The 16486-nt window shown below is 39.9% G+C and overlaps 1 protein-coding gene across 6 annotated transcripts in view; it reads left to right on the top strand.

The window, feature by feature from the left end:
• Positions 1 to 16486, top strand: part of LOC138715849 (very long chain fatty acid elongase AAEL008004-like) — a 112675-nt gene that overhangs the window by 22022 nt on the left and 74167 nt on the right. For 2 of the 6 annotated variants that reach the window (XM_069848933.1, XM_069848936.1), the window contains exon 1: positions 6418 to 6503. The exons of 2 other annotated variants lie outside the window; for them this stretch is intronic. The gene's annotated coding sequence lies outside the window, so the exon portion shown is untranslated. Of the gene's footprint in view, positions 1 to 6417; positions 6517 to 16486 lie in introns of those variants that run through there. 2 more of the 6 variants (XM_069848938.1, XM_069848935.1) reach the window with 2 other exon arrangements.

Raw genomic sequence — 16486 nt, forward strand, 5'->3', positions numbered from 1 at the left:
AATTTTGTCCCGCAGGAGTTCTTTTACATGTCAGTAAATCTTAAATTCCATCGACCTGGGCCAGGATCGAGCCCGCAATCTCGAGCACAGAAGACCAGCGCTATACCGACTACCTACCGAGGCCGACAATTCTATATATGAATGGTATATGATTGCCATCAAAACAAAAGCGAGAAATCTCCTTGAACTTGAAATTGGTATCACTGTGTGTATGGAATATGACATGGGGAACTATTAACATAATGGGATTCCTCAAGGATCAATATTAGGTACCCTACTTTTTCTAGTGTTCATAAATGATCTTGCCCCTAATAAAAGATGTAGGTCATATGGCAATTACAGCCAATAACTCCAACAAGGAAATTCTCCTCAAAATATGTGACTGGTTCTCAGTCAATAAATTAGTACTAAATTGTAACAAAACTAACATAATTCAATTTAAATCTTGTCCAAATTCAACCTCGAAAATTTCAAGTGAATAATTAACAATAGGTCCCTAATAGAAACAACAACCAAATTCTTGGCTTAAAAACCAATCTTGTGTTAAATTGGAAAAATCATGTTGAAGAAATTACCCCCAAACTAAATTCAGTATGTTTCGCTATTAGATCTATGCAAGAGACAGTAAATATCAATACCTTAAAAACAATATACTTTGCATACTTCCACTCGGTAATGAGTTTTGGAATAATATTCTGGGGAAATTCCACATATAAGGTAATTCCGGGAGAGATGCCCCACGGGGAGAGTCGCCCCACCCTCCTTTTCTCCGTATCTCAAAACCTTTAAGGAATCGACCTTGGGACCATTTGTTTAATTCGTATACGACCCTCGAAGGCAAGCAGTACAATCTTTGTGACGGTTTTTTTGTGTGTGAAAAGTGAATAGAAAAAGGAAATGCTGTTTTTCGTAGGCTGTGTTATAATATTTATAATTTTTCAAAATTCGTCATTGGGATAATGGCTATCTATATGTTGCTTAATCCGATATATTTGACAAGTACATGCATTGTGCTCCATTCTAAAAAAAATATTAAGTAATTGTCCATTACGGTTGCCCTTAAATACATAAGGCGTAATGGTCATGCTAAAGGGAGAGATGCCCCACCTGTTTGAGGGAGAGATGCCCCATGTACTTAAGAGTGATATTACCGTACATAACTAATTATTATTAGTGTCCTTGCTTAATTTATTGGAATTTTAATTGAATTATTATATTGGAATAGAATTATTATATATTAGAGGCCAATAGTGTTTAAAGGATGATCAAAACTTGCTAGAGGATGACATATTTTCAAGAGGTGTCCAAAGTTGAAATCCATGAACATTTTAAGGAATACCGGTATTCTAAATTTGTTGCAGCGACATTTTCAATAGGTACCCAAAGTTGAGAGCCTTCAAAATTTTAAAGGATGTCCAAAGTTATGTTTGAAAGACACATTTCACGACCAAACGTTAGTCAATGCAATCCCAGAGATTTCTTCAATCTTACTGTAACTTTTTGGGGAATTGGGAATTAATGAAGCATCGCACTGTTATGGAATTATTTAGAGAACAACCTACCGACTGAAATCTAGTGGAGTATTCAAGAAATATCCAATGGCTGCAATTCTTTCTAGAGCGAAACCTTGAGTTACCTGTCAGGCAGTCAGAAGGATCACCCATCTCTCTGAAGAAGTCAAAGTATGTCGAGACAAGAAGTCAAGCAGTATTTTGACCTACTGGAAACAACTCTATGTGAACACAATTTGTAGGAAAGCCACATAAAATAGAGGAAAGTGGCACCCAACTAAACAAATTTACAAGGAAAAGTGGTTGAGAAAAAGGGATCCAAAGATGTTGAAGTCTAACTTCAAGCGAGAAAGGTGGAAGTGATTCTGTCATAACATGTTGCAATTCGGAGGGAACATTTCTTCTACCGGCAATGTTTGAGACGAAAAATTGAAGTTTTTTTGACGGATTCCTAGCAGAAACGGGGGGTTTATATGAATCCAAAATCTTCCTATGTTCCATCAGGATTATTTATGAAGCGATTGAAGGAAAATTTTACTCTAAGAAAGAATCCTGGCAAGATTCCCTTAATTTTGTATGAACATTCAGCACATTTAGATAACATAAAACGCTAGAATGAGGATAATGAATCATAATTGCTTGCCTACCAACCTATGCAACTCAGGCACTTCAATCTCTTGATTGCTCACATTATAAATCTCTCAAGCATTATTTCAAGAAGAGAAACACAACAATGGATGGCTTATAAAAAGCAAGCCTGACTATCCATCTAGAAAGCTGCGTAGGTAGTACTAAGAGGTCATTTGGATTTCGAGCCAGAGGTTTCTATCCTTTCAATCCAGATGCAGTTCCTGAGCACCTCTTCAGTATTTATGATGCATCAATCAACACAGCTGTAAGAATTCCTTTCTGTGCCTCTTCAGGAAATCTCAAAGAAAAGAAAACTTTATCGGCTACAAGTTCTAATGATAACGGGATAATAAGTTGTAATTTCGGCTCAAGTGCCACAATGGCAAATTCAGCGACAGCGACTCCTTTCAAATCCCTTCATGAAATAAACTAGTGCCAGGAACATCTTTTGCTGTGAACAAAAGAAAGTGATCGGTAGAACGCGTTACAGGTGGAGATAAAAGTGGAAACACCATCTTTGAAACCCTCCCAGTTCCAAAAAGGTCAAAGTCAAATTCTTCAAAATCTAGTAGATATACTGTAGAGGACACTTTTTGGAGAAAATATGAAGAGTGTGTCGTCAAATGAAACAAAGTAGTTAGTCCCTACTTTGTTGAGTGCATTGAAAATTTTACCAAATGAAGGAAGTTGTTGATTGGATTCAGTGACTTTCCTGTAAGAAGTTGCATAACATGTGGGCTAAGTGCCATATGAGTGGTCGCAGTGAAAAACGAGCTCAGAAAACGAACTTATTGGAAAAATAAAATAAGCAACATTATTTAAAGTGTTATTTATCAAATTAATAGTTTAATTAGGGGATTACCACAGCGGGGCATCTCTCCTCTATATGTGTGTATATTACAGTGATATCGTATCTGATTAATTTTTATTTTGCCACTTGTTGTGTACGAATTATCAATTGCTTCATATTTTACATAAACCTTTAATGTATGTCGCATGCTATAACACATGAATAAAGTATCTGCTTTGGTTTGTTTAATTTTTAAAAGATAAAAACCTTAAGTGGGGCAACTCTCCCGGAATTACCTTAGTAACAGTATATTCCTACTAAAAAAAAGTGTAATTATAATAATAGTAGGTGCCAAATCTGGGTAATCTTGTAGGACTATTGTCAAAAAAATACAAATAGGCCAATATCCATGGCTTGTCAGTATGTTTTTACATTGTATGAATCGTAAAAACTTTGTAACTAATACAACAGTTCATAGCATACATACGCATCATATATATAAATCCCACAAGGGTAGTTGCCCTTCAGTAAGGGTTGCCAAAAGACGAGCATACTAAACAAATAAAACAAAAATAAACATTTGCATTATCACTATTTACGATATTTATTTCCACATGGAAGCTACCGTTGGGAAAGTATACTTTTATTCAATAATTACCAGCAATCAAACAGAAAATAAAGAAATTTAGGTGTACAGGTGATTACGTAAAATCTGAACAGAATATTTCATTACGTCTAGAGCAATAATTTTCAAAATATTTAAAGGAATTCCAAAAGACTTAAAACATTCAACTGAGAATTTTGGAATTGTTCCCCTTGCTCCGAACAATAGGCCAAATACTATGACTTTCATACTCTATCGGCAAGTCTATCGTGATATCAAAAAGGAGTGCGTTACATGACAGTAAAAATTTTTAATAGCCTCCCTATGGATATAAAAAATGAAACTCAAAACATAAGATTATTTAGGGCCAAATTAAAGAAGTACCTAATTTCTCACGCCTTCTATTCTGTAGGTGAATTCATGATATTCAGCAATGCTTCATGATATTGATACTAAAACTTTGTGTTGTACTAGTAGACTACTGGGTGTTCATTTCAAAGTGTGTCATGACGTCACTGTTGTGAGTCTGCGATTTGAAGCGAGTTTCAGCTTTTATGTCAGAGAAGTTGCCTATTAATCAAGGCGTTCAATCTGAACTTGAGAACGTGTACTGTATAACTTGAACGTCGTAGCAACAGATGGCGGTCTGTATGGTCTGTATGCTACCATAACCTCTTTCGAACTGTGTTTTGCGCGGGCAAGTCGTACGCAGGGTATTTGTTATCATCCGTTGCATACCGCAACATTCCACAACACAAATAAAATGCTCCGTGTCCATGTTGACCGACGAAGGTAATGTCAAGAAATACGTAAGTAATAGTCTTAACTCTCTCGCCATATCCCGACAGTAAGAAAAAAACTCACCTCAGTACGTGTTTCCAAACAGTTCACATTCCTGCCACTACCGGCGTTACCGCACTTATCGGTACGTACTTCCAGAGTCCGTGGCTATCCACGGACTCTGCGTACTTCAGAATGAACGCCGTACTTGCTAGGCAACTTCTCTCGCATTTAGGTAATACGCCTCTGCGGAAGTGTAGGAAGATTGAATTCTCTAGGCTCACCGGCTAGCCACATGACGACATACAGCGAGCCATGACACACTTTGAACTGAACACGCAGTATATTGTAAACCTCTTCTGTATATAGGGCTATATTAACTAATCTGTGACTATAAATTAAGACCTTATAGTGGTATTAAGTTTTTTTACTGTTGTTCCACATTCTAGCTGTGAAGCAATGTACGAATACCATGGAATGTTAATAAATATAATACAATACAATACTTAGTCAAGATTTGAGAGCGCCTTCTTTCTGAAAAACATACTTATTTATCGTATTAATTATTTTTTACTTTATAACTATTAAAACATTTTGTTTTCTTTAATGTTAAACATTGTTTGTTTCTGTGTTTCTAAATATAAAATTAATGTATATTAATAAAGAGATTTTTCATTTATTTTCTAAATAATCCCGCGATTCTACTCGGCTCTTTACACGACTCCCACTTTGGAAATCACTGATCTAAAGTAAAATATACTAATTTTTAGATGAAGTGCGATGCTGAGAAGCTCTTTGTGTGAATAGAAAAACGTCAGGCTATTTAAGGCTGGTTCACAATAAACCGGGAACGAGAAGCAGAGAATGTGAATATGAAAATTCTTGATTCACAATAAACCGAGAACGTAGACTATGCATATCGATATGCATGTCAATAACGATATGTAAAGTTGATATTACGCATTCTGGTGTTATTTGTGTATAATTGACCAACGGCGTTCTCTCATGAGTACAAGGCAGCCAACATAAACACAGGTTAACCAACTTCAAAATTTCAACGGTACTATAAATATGCCCGTGCATCTTTATTATCACAATCTATTTTAAGTCTGCCATAACGTAAAATAATTAGAGAAGTAACATTTGTAACAGAACAAAAATGAACAAAACAGTAGTTATTGAATTGAAGCACGAATATGTAGTGTGTAATACAACCAATACAGTAATAAAATATGATTCGCTTCTGATCGGTGTTCAAAGATGCAGCTACTGAAAGCCACGTATTCTCCTTCATTTCCTCATCTTTATACGAGGCGCGCCGCTTATCGTAAACGTGAGGATTTTCCTCAACACTCGATATTAGAATCTCATCAAATAAAACTTGATCCATTATGCACAGCACAGAACAAAATAATGCATAGGTTATGCCACGGTCTTCTTGCTACAAAATATACGACGACAAAATAGCTTTTAGATGGTAACAGAATGAATCTAGTGGGCTGTGATCGGAAACGTGAACGCCAAATTTGAAACTTGGCCAACTCTCCGTTCCCGATCCCGGGCTCCGGCAAGCTTTTCGTTAATTGTGAATGCTCACATTTAAATGTACACATTTTAACAATTTTACCGTTTTCGTTTTCGTTCCGATTCTCGTTTCCGGTTTATTGTGAGCCAGCCTTTACAATTTTAACTTGAAGGATCGCAGGAACTGTGTTTCTAATAACGACTTGTTTGCTGCGGTGTGTAGGCCTAATGAAGATGTTTGAAACAGCAACAAACATTTTGTTTAGAATAGCCTGAAACAGTTTGTTTGCCGTAGTGTAGTCAAGCAGAGTAGTGGCAAGTCGAATCCCGCCCCTGATCGTGTCTGTCCATTACAAATTCTAGTGGGATTTACCGGTGAAAAAAACAAAATTAACGACCTACCCACTTATCGCCTACTGGTGCTCCTTATATTTCGCCGACCTTCAGTTCTTTAGGTTATGATACAGGAAAAGAAGTGACGCCTGATACAAATGAAAGTTTCGAATTTTGTTGATAACATGCTTCGATAAGCTGGCTCTTACGTAAAACTGGACAATGTAGTAACCTATAGTTATTCCATGAAGTGAAGGACGACACAATATTTAGAACCAGTCACGTTTTGCTGCAGAAAGGAATAGACTAAAACCGGCCACACTGACAATAAGTAAGTGCCTAATGTAAGTGTGTTCAAAATCTAATTTCGTTTTATAGGCGTAAAATGAAGTGATATAACTTACACACATTCTTCTTCATTACAAATTGTAACGAGCCCTTCTGTTACAGTTAAAAGAAGTTATAAAAAGGTTTAAAATGACTAAACTAGGCTTAACGGAGGGGAAGTAAATTCGCTGGTGGGCGGAGAAAAGGGGATAATCGAAAATTGTGAAAAAATGAGTTAAGGGGAGGGGATGGTATTTTTTAAAACTTTTTTCCTATTTGGTGTAAAATATTAATTTTTTGTATGTAGAGAGCTCATAGCTGTAGCAACTCAACCAAATATAAATATAAAAAAAAAATTATTTGGGGGCCAAAATTTGGAAAAAAAACATATTCAGTGCAGGACTGTACTAAAACCGATATATCTAAACCGTTTTTAAAGATAGATTCAAACTTTTTTTTGCAATGTATTTGCAAAAGCATGTTCTACAAACTGTCTGTAACGAATTTAGATATTAGTCTCTACGTTTGTAAAATAAACAATTAAAACATAATAACAAATTTCTGATTTCCTTTCTTGCAAACAAACGGACGTATTTTAAAAATGAAATCAATTAACAAAATTCTGTTACAGAGAAAAGTTTCCTAATAGTTTAAAGAATGTGTGTTCTAAATTTCATGCATGTATGTTTAATAGTTCAGAAATTATATCCATTTTTGTCTGGCAATGTAGCAAAAAAAAAAAAAATGAAGTTACTGGAAACCGGTAAAAGTGGGCGTGTAATTTAAAAATCCATAGCGCAGAAAGTTTAAAAATGACGTGTCAACATCCGATAAGGGCACAAATACCCACAAAATGTTATACAATGCATTCCACACATATCATAGCGTATTTTAAAGATTTTTTTTTTAATTTGATTTACCGGAAACAATAATAAAAGTGAGGGAGTGATTTAAAAATCCATAACGCAGGAAGTTTAAAAATGGCGACTCAACATCCGATAAGGGCACAAATACCCATAAAATGTTATGCTATGCATTCCACACATATCACAGGGTATTTTAAAGAAAAAAAAATTTTTTTTTTAATTTACTCATTTTTCACCAAAAAATACCATCCTCTCCCCTTAAGCGTACCTTTTCAGTCATTGGGATCGAGGGATATCATTTTTAACACATTTTATGCTTTAGTGAAATCTGATATAAGTGCAGCTGGTTTTGTGTGAAAGGAGTTTAAATGTAAGTCATCTCATTTTGAACTTTTTACTTTAATTGTGAGGAAGTGGACAAGTCTTGTTATTCTCTTTTTGATTATATATTCTTCGGAGTTACTCCATTGTCTACTATTAACAAACATCAACGCCGAACTATTTCTCTTGTTGTGAGTTTATGTAAATGCTGAATAACTTACAAATAGGAAAATGTCACTTGCATTTAGAAGTAGTGCTCTGTAAAACACAAACAATTCTTTTTTGTTTGCCGGACATGAAACAATGCCATTAATATGAGAGGAAAAAATGATCTCTGATTTCTTCATAGTTTTATTGGTGTGCTCGTAGGCCTACTATGAGACTGTACGTAGTTCACTCTTGCTACAAGCAGTTTAATTCTGTGTTCATTCTCATTCAGCGGTATATTAATTAAAATGAATAGATCTAGAAGAATGGTACTGCTAGCACGGAAAATGGTTAAGGACGACACATAGGCTATGTAAGACCAATGTCACACCCATATACAGTGCCGGAAAAATTAATAGCAACTCGGTTATTTTTACCTTCGGATTAAGTTATATATTGTTTTAATGTGAGAGGTGTTTAGAAAATAATGCAATCTATATATTTTCTATAAGGTTCTTTTATTTCCTTTCTAATGGTATGTAACAACTTTATTTCTGTCTGTTTACATGGCAGTCTGTGTAGCATTTGTGAATTGAAAGCACAAGACCAAAAGTTTGCACTTCATGGATTAGTTTCTTATCTCGGCACTAGTACTTGGTGGGACAGCCTTTTGACCTCACAACTTCTTGATACCTTTTTGGCATGCACTCTACTAGTCGTTGGAGAGTTTCCATGGGAATTGCATGCTACCAGATATTTACAATGGTCTCAATCATTTGCACTTTTGTTCAGGGCATCCTTTCTCTTATTTTATTCTTCAAAATCATCCACTAATTTTCAATAGGATTTACATCTGGTGAATTGTCAGGCCAAAACAGTGCTGTGACATATTCTTACTCACGAAGGAACTCTTTGACCATTTTTGCACGATGGCAGGGTGCTGAATCGTCCTGAAAAGTGAATGGTTGTCCTGCAAACAAATCCCTTACTGATGGTAACATCGTCTCCAAAATCTTCTTGTACTTCTCTTCATTGACGGTAGATTCCAGGACATCGATATTCCCAACACCATTTTATGAGAAACACTCCCCAAAGCATAACACTAGTAGGAAACTCCACAGTTTTACAGTACATGCTGGATTCAGTGTTTCACTTGCCTTCCGAAACACTGTACAACCCCATCACTTCCACCAATGTTGATTTTAGAAGAGAACTTAAGTCATTGCTCAGCTGACCAGTGCTGATGTTCTTTAGCCCTTGTAAAAGCTTCATACGTTGTTTGGTGAGCATTGGTTTCTTCACTGGCTTCTTGGACACCAAATCAAATTTTCGCAATATTTTCCTTACAGTTCTAGAACAAATATTAACCTCAGAAGTTTCCTTTCAATTTTCCGTAAGCTCTTACGAGTTAGCAAATCTGTCTTCCAAACATAAACGACGCAAAGCATTGTCGGATCTGGGTGAAGTTTTCAGTTTTCTGCCACATTTTCGCGTTCTACTACTCATAACAGCACCCCTCTCTCTCGAAACTTAGCCAAATATCTCCCAATTGTACTTTCATTCACCCCCACAATTTGAGCTATCGCACTATTAGTTTTGCCACATTAACTTAATGTCACTATCTGTGTAGCCTTTCTTGGTGTTATATCATATTTTTTACGCGTTTTTGAATTAGAATTTGTCAATCAAACTCTTTTAATCGCAAAAACACAACAGGTAATGACGAAAAATTCCTGTGAACACTCACAGGGATTATTAACAGACAAAAAGGAACAGAAAGGTAGACATTAGCACCTGTATGCACTACAGAAACTTCTGTGGACAATGAATAAAACTAGTAAAAGCATTTCGTGCCATTTACTGCCATCTGGCAGCACAATACACACTAACCCATAAAATGCAAAATTTTGGTATTTTGCTTTCAATTAACAAACGCTACACAGATTGCCATATAAACAGCCATAAAAATTTGTTACATACCATTAGAAAGAAAATAAAACAAGCTTTCAGAAAATATATAAATTGTTTAACTTTTTAAACATCTGTCACATTAAAACAAGACTTAACTTAATCTGGAGGAAAAAATAACCGAGTTGCTATTAATTTTTCCGGCACCTGTAAGTATTCACAGAGGTACGCTCCACCGTTGATTAATATACTCAACGTAACAGATGTACCATTTATACAGTAAACCTACTAAAATGAATGTAATTAGTAATAATTCCATTAAGTGAATGAAGGAATATCTCCAAGTTTATTAGCGCAAGAAGGGATAAATCCATTTATTCTGAAAATGGTATGAATAACCTATGCAAGAAATATCATTACATATTTTTTCAGCTCAAGAAATAATACTGTAGATGCTGGATTTAGAGTGAAAACATTTGCTAAATAACTTGCAAAAAGTTCAGCTTTCTCTAAGTCACTTCTGGCCCAATCACCATCGCTTTTTCTAATTGGAGATATCGCTCGCTGAGAACGTTTCAGTTTCTTAGTTACTTTCCACAAGGAATAGTCATCTCTAGGTCTAGATTCATTTTCCGGGCTGAGAGGCCGTGGTCTATTGGTTGGTTTTATACCAGACGTTTCGTCTGCAACTGCGACAGACATCTCCAGTGGAGTTGTATCCGAGGTCGCAAGACTCTTCTCGGCGTACCTGAGGCAACTGATCCTGTGGCTGAAATCGAAAAATTGAAAGAGAATTGGGAGGACAAATTTAAAAGGTACGCAAAACGCGTCCTTGCAAAGGGTTGGGGCTGTACAAAACTAAATATGTGAGCTCCAAGCCTGTTGGCCACTAGTCTCACTACGGGTTACTCTGCTCCACTGAAGGAGCTCTAGAAAATTTTGAAGGGGATGCTGAATTTGGACGTAACCTCTTAGGTACCACATACGCGAGGGGGACTGAGATTTGATCAAGTGATCACGGGACGGGGCGAGGAGGAGAAGGCTGGTGTTTGCCGTTAGGATGGCAAGACGCTGTCATCTGTTGTTCGATGACAAGGCATGTGAAGGCCGTCGGAAGAGGCGCCGAGAATTCTAAATCTGCAATTTGAGAGAGCCCTGTCCTTTCAAATTACGACTAATTGAGTGACCTCCTACATTTAATAGACAATTTAGATGTTCTGAACTAGGGCATACGTCGTTTACAAGAAAAGGGGAATATATATGGGGAAGGGCATATAGGTCCGTGGCCCATTTCTTATAGGGCTCATCCCGACATTTGTCTTACGCCGTAGGAAAATCACGGAATACCTTAGGCAGGATGAGTTGTCTCATATAAGAGACTAGCCAATTTGGCTATTATGTAGGAGGTGATTGTTGTCATGAGCCTTGTTGAATCGTCTCAATTTAGAGACCAGCCATTTGGCTTTATGGTGGCTCAATTACGAAGAGAAGGGAGAGATGTAATTATTAATTAATTTAGAGTAATTAGGGAGATTCATGGGGAGATGAGTGCAGGTCCGTGGCCCATTTCTTTTAGGACCCATTCCGACATTTGTCTTAGCGCCTTAGGAAAACCACGGACAAACCTTAGGCAGGATGAGTTGTCTCAATTTCAGAGACTAGCCAGTTGGCTCTTAGGCAGGATGACTCTATGAATCGATGGATATATACTAGCCCATTGGCTCTATGATAGTTCCATCGATCAACAAATGTAGATATTGTTAGGGAAGGAATTTGTTTAGCCCAGTTAAGACAAGGTCATTTTAAAGCGGTTGCACTATCCAAGGAGTCTCATGGAGTTGAGTCGTGGCTATCAAAACCTGGGAGTAACGCCAGCCTCCCTGTCCTCCTGTCTCAAGAGTATAGCTAATGGACCTGTCTGGTGCCTACGCCGTAACCTAGGATCATACTGGCCTAGGCCAGATATGAGCGGGTTGGGATTAGCACGAGCTTCCGCATACAGGTTCCTAGCCAGTCGAGCAATGAACTCGTCTATGATTGGCAACTCTAGTTCATCATGGAACTTTCTTCTCGAGGCGACTCGGGGGAGATGGGTAATGAATCGAATCACCTGGTTTTGGATAACTTGGAGTTTACGGAGATGGGACACTGCCGCAAACCCCCATGCGGGTGCGGCATAGGTAATGACAGAGCGAATGAGGGCCTTATACATTGTAAGTCCTACCCCCAGGTTGTCAGGAGTTAAGGCCGCCAGAATGGGATAATGTCTGACTATCAGCCCGTTAGCCTTACGAAGAAGGGATTGGATGTGATCTCGGAAGGTGAGATGAGAGTCCATAATGATCCCTAAATATTTAATTTGGTTCATCCACGGCATTTCTTGTCCGAAAAGTGTGGGTGGTGATGGTGGTGGTGGTATGTCTTCGAGGCTCGCTCTTAGTGAAAAGAGTATGGCCTGACATTTCTCTACATTGACCTTGATTCTCCAGTCGTGGAACCACGGCTGGAGATGATCTAAGATCGACTGCAATCTACGGGACGCTAATCTATAGGTTTTGCCCATCGCCAAGAGGGCAGTGTCGTCTGCATAGATATACAGATGACTACTTCTGCCGTGGATATAGCGAAACGGGAGGTCATTAATGAATATATTGAAAAGTATGGACCCGATAATGGAACCCTGTGGGACTCCTGCGTGAATTTCACGGGGGTGGAGAAACTAGTGCCTACACGGGTTTTGAATGTACGACCTCGGAGGTAGTTAGAAATGAGGCGTATCATTCCATCTGGGACTCCCATGCCCAGTAACTTAACGAGGAGTCCCTCATGCCGAACCTTGTCGAATGCTCGCTCGATGTCCAGGTAAGCTACAGCTATTATACGCTTCGTGCTCATAGCCCAGGTAATGTCCTCCGTCATGCGGAGTGCCTGGAGTGTAGTGGAACGACCAGGGTGGAAACCGACTGCTCGTTCCTGATTTGGGGCAACACTACTTCAGGGAACTTCGTAGTAACACCATGTGTGTTACCGTTCGAAGACATCATTGCCAACGTGGAATCCGGGATAAGAGGAGTGAGCATGGATAAGGCTGAATAAATTCGAAGAGAGACAGCTCGAATACTGCAACGTGCGCAGCCTTCGAAGAGCAATTTAACCAGAGATGAGTCAAGGGCGATTAAATCCCTTAACGAGAAAGAAGACATTCTAATCCTGGCAGGAGACAAAGGGAATGCGACAGTAATCTTAAACACCAAAGATTACGAACGGAAAATTGGTGACCTGCTGGACCCCAACACATATAAGCAGCTGACACGGGATCCGACGGCAGCAATCCTGAAGAAAACTAACCAGCTGATAAATACCTCGTCAATTCCAGTGGACGTACAACGCTCCATCAAGAAATCGGAGGCATTACCGCCTAGACTATATGGCCTACCAAAAATACATAAAAAGGAAGTTCCACTCAGACCGATCGTCAATGCTATCGGTTCTCCAACCTATGAGCTGGCAAAATACCTCAGCAACCAATTGAAACAACACGTAGGAAAGAAGAGTTCTTACATCAGAGACTCGACCCTCTTCATAGAAAAAATCAAGATGTTGAGAAAGCGGCCTGAAGATTTACCTGTAAGCTTTGACGTGGTGTCATTGTTTACTAAAGTACCGGTCAAGGACACACTGGAGCTGCTACACAAGTTCTACCCGCAAGATGTAGTGGACCTGTTTCACCAGGTTCTGACTACAACTTATTTCCAATGGAATTATGAATTCTATGAACAGCTGGATGGTGTAGCCATGGGGAGCCCGCTAAGTCCGATGATAGCCAACTTCTATATGGAGTTTCTTGAAGAGTCGATCCTCGAAGCCGCGACAGTTAAGCCATCATGCTGGTTTAGATACGTCGATGATACGTTCGTAATCTGGCCCCATGGTGAACGATCATTGATGGATTTCCTGAGTCAGTTGAATAGCTTCCATACGCAAGTACAATTTACTATGGAAACGGGAAAGGACGGCAGGTTACCCTTTCTGGACGTTATGGTACAAAGTAGGACAGACGGCACCCTAGGTCATGACGTCTACAGGAAGCCTACCCACACAGACAGATATCTGCATACGACCTCGAATCATCATCCCGGCCAGAAACGGGCCATGATGAAAACCCTGATCAATAGGGCCAGGCGGGTAGCCGAGCCACGACACATACAACGGGAGCTGAGCCATGTAGCGACAGCACTCATGGCCAATGGCTACTCAAGGCCGGAGATAAAGAGAGCCATGCGCCCAGAGTAACACCGTCGATGCGATCACAAGAACAAGCGACTAAGAAGGGCACGGTCTTCCTACCGTATTTAAAGAGTGTGACAGACCGCATCAGCAGGATACTGAAACGTTATGAAGTGGAAACGACCTTCCTGCCGACCAAGCAAATCCGGAGCATGCTGAGGTTATCCAAGGACAAACGAGATAAGCTGCTGTCCACCGGAGTTTACAGGATTCCGTGTTCGTGTGGGAAGGTCTACATCGGTACTACACAGCGGAGCGTCAGGACGAAACTGACAGAACATAATAGGAATTGCCGCCTAGGACTGATCGACAAATCGGCAGTGGCAGCACATGCCTATCAAGAGGGCGATCACAACATAAGATTCAAGGACACGGACATCTTGAGCACGACGACGCACTTCTTCCCCCGTCTACATAGAGAAGCGATCGAAATATATAAACATAACAACAATTTTAATCGCAAGGAAGAAGGCGTAAAGCTAAACAAGTGTTGGTACCCGGTCCTAAACAGAACAGATAAGAAACCAATACAACAAAAGGACGGAACCCAGAACGGGAGCAGCGAACAAAGCGGCGCGGACCGCAGCGACAACAGGCCTCGGCCCGCTAGTCGCACTATAAATACGCCCGCACATTAATCCCTACGCGTACTAGTTTCTCCACCCCCCCGTGAAATTCACGCAGGTGTCCCACAGGGTTCCATTATCGGGTCCATACTTTTCAATATATTCATTAATGACCTCCCGTTTCGCTATATCCACGGCAGTAGTAGTCATCTGTATATCTATGCAGACGACACTGCCCTCTTGGCGATGGGCAAAACCTATAGATTAGCGTCCCGTAGATTGCAGTCGATCTTAGATCACCTCCAGCCGTGGTTCCACGACTGGAGAATCAAGGTCAATGTAGAGAAATGTCAGGCCATACTCTTTTCACTAAGAGCGAGCCTCGAAGACATACCACCACCACCACCACCCACACTTTTCGGACGAGAAATGCCGTGGATGAACCAAATTAAATATTTAGGGATCATTATGGACTCTCATCTCACCTTCCGAGATCACATCCAATCCCTTCTTCGTAAGGCCAACGGGCTGATAATCAGACACTATCCCATTCTGGCGGCCTTAACTCCTGACAACCTGAGGTAGGACTTACCATGTATAAGGCCCTCATTCGCACTGTCATTACCTATGCCGCATCCGCATGGGGGTTTGCGGCAGTGTCTCATCTCCGTAAACTCTAAGTTATCCAAAACCAGGTGATTCGACTCATTACCCATCTCCCCCGCGTCGCCTCGAGAAGAAAGTTCCATGATGAACTAGAGTTTCCAACCATAGACGAGTTCATTGCTCGACTGGCTAGGAACCTGTATGCGGAAGCTCGTGCTAACCCCAACCCGCTCATATCTGGCCTCGGCCAGTATGATCCTAGGTTACGGCGTAGACACCAGACAGGTCCATTAGCAATACTATTGAGACAGGAGGACAGGGAGGCTGGCTTTACTCCCAGGTTTTGGTAGCCACGACTCAACTCCATGAGACTCCTTAGATAGTGCAACCGCTTTAAAATGATCTTGTCTTAACTGGGCTAAACAAAATCCCTCCCTAACAATATCTACTTTTGTTGATCGATGGAACTATCATTAATCCAATTGGCTAGTATATATCCATCGATTCATAGAGTCATTCAACCTAAGAGCCAACTGGCTAGTCTCTGATATTGAGACAACTCATCCTGCCTAAGGTTTGTCCGTGGTTTTCCTAAGGCGCTAAGACAAATGTCGGGATGAGCCCTAAAAGAAATGGGCCACGGACCTGCACTCATATCCCCATGAATCTCCCTAGTTACTCTAAATTAATTAACAATTACATCTCTCCCCCATCTTCGTAATTGAGCCATCATATAGCCAAATGGCTGGTCTCGAAATTGAGACGATTCAACAAAGCTCATGACAACAATCACCTCCTACATAACAGCTAAATTGGCTAGTCTCTTATATATATGACAACTCATCCTGCCTAAGGTATTCCGTGATTTTCCTAAGGCGTAAGACAAATGTCGGGATGAGCCCTATAAGAAATGGGCCACGGACCTATATGCCCTTCCCCATATATATTCCCCTTTTCTTGTAAACGACGTATGCCCTAGTTCAGAACATCTGAATTGTCTATTAAATGTACGAGGTCACTCAATTAGTCGCAATTTGAAAGGACAGGGATCTCTCAAATTGCAGATTTAGAATTCACGGCGCCTCTTCCGACGGCCTTCACATGCCTTGTCATCGAACAACAGATGACAGCGTCTTGCCATCCTAACGGCAAACACCAGCCATCTCCTCCTCGCCCCGTCCCGTGATCACTTGATCAAATCTCCGTCCCCCTCGCGTATGTGATACCTAAGAGGTTACGTCCAATTTCGGCTTCCCCTTCAAAATTTTCTAGAGTTCCTTCAGTGG

This window comes from Periplaneta americana, chromosome 2 (genome assembly GCF_040183065.1).
Source record: "Periplaneta americana isolate PAMFEO1 chromosome 2, P.americana_PAMFEO1_priV1, whole genome shotgun sequence".
In the NCBI taxonomy this organism is placed as follows: Eukaryota; Metazoa; Arthropoda; class Insecta; order Blattodea; family Blattidae; genus Periplaneta; species Periplaneta americana.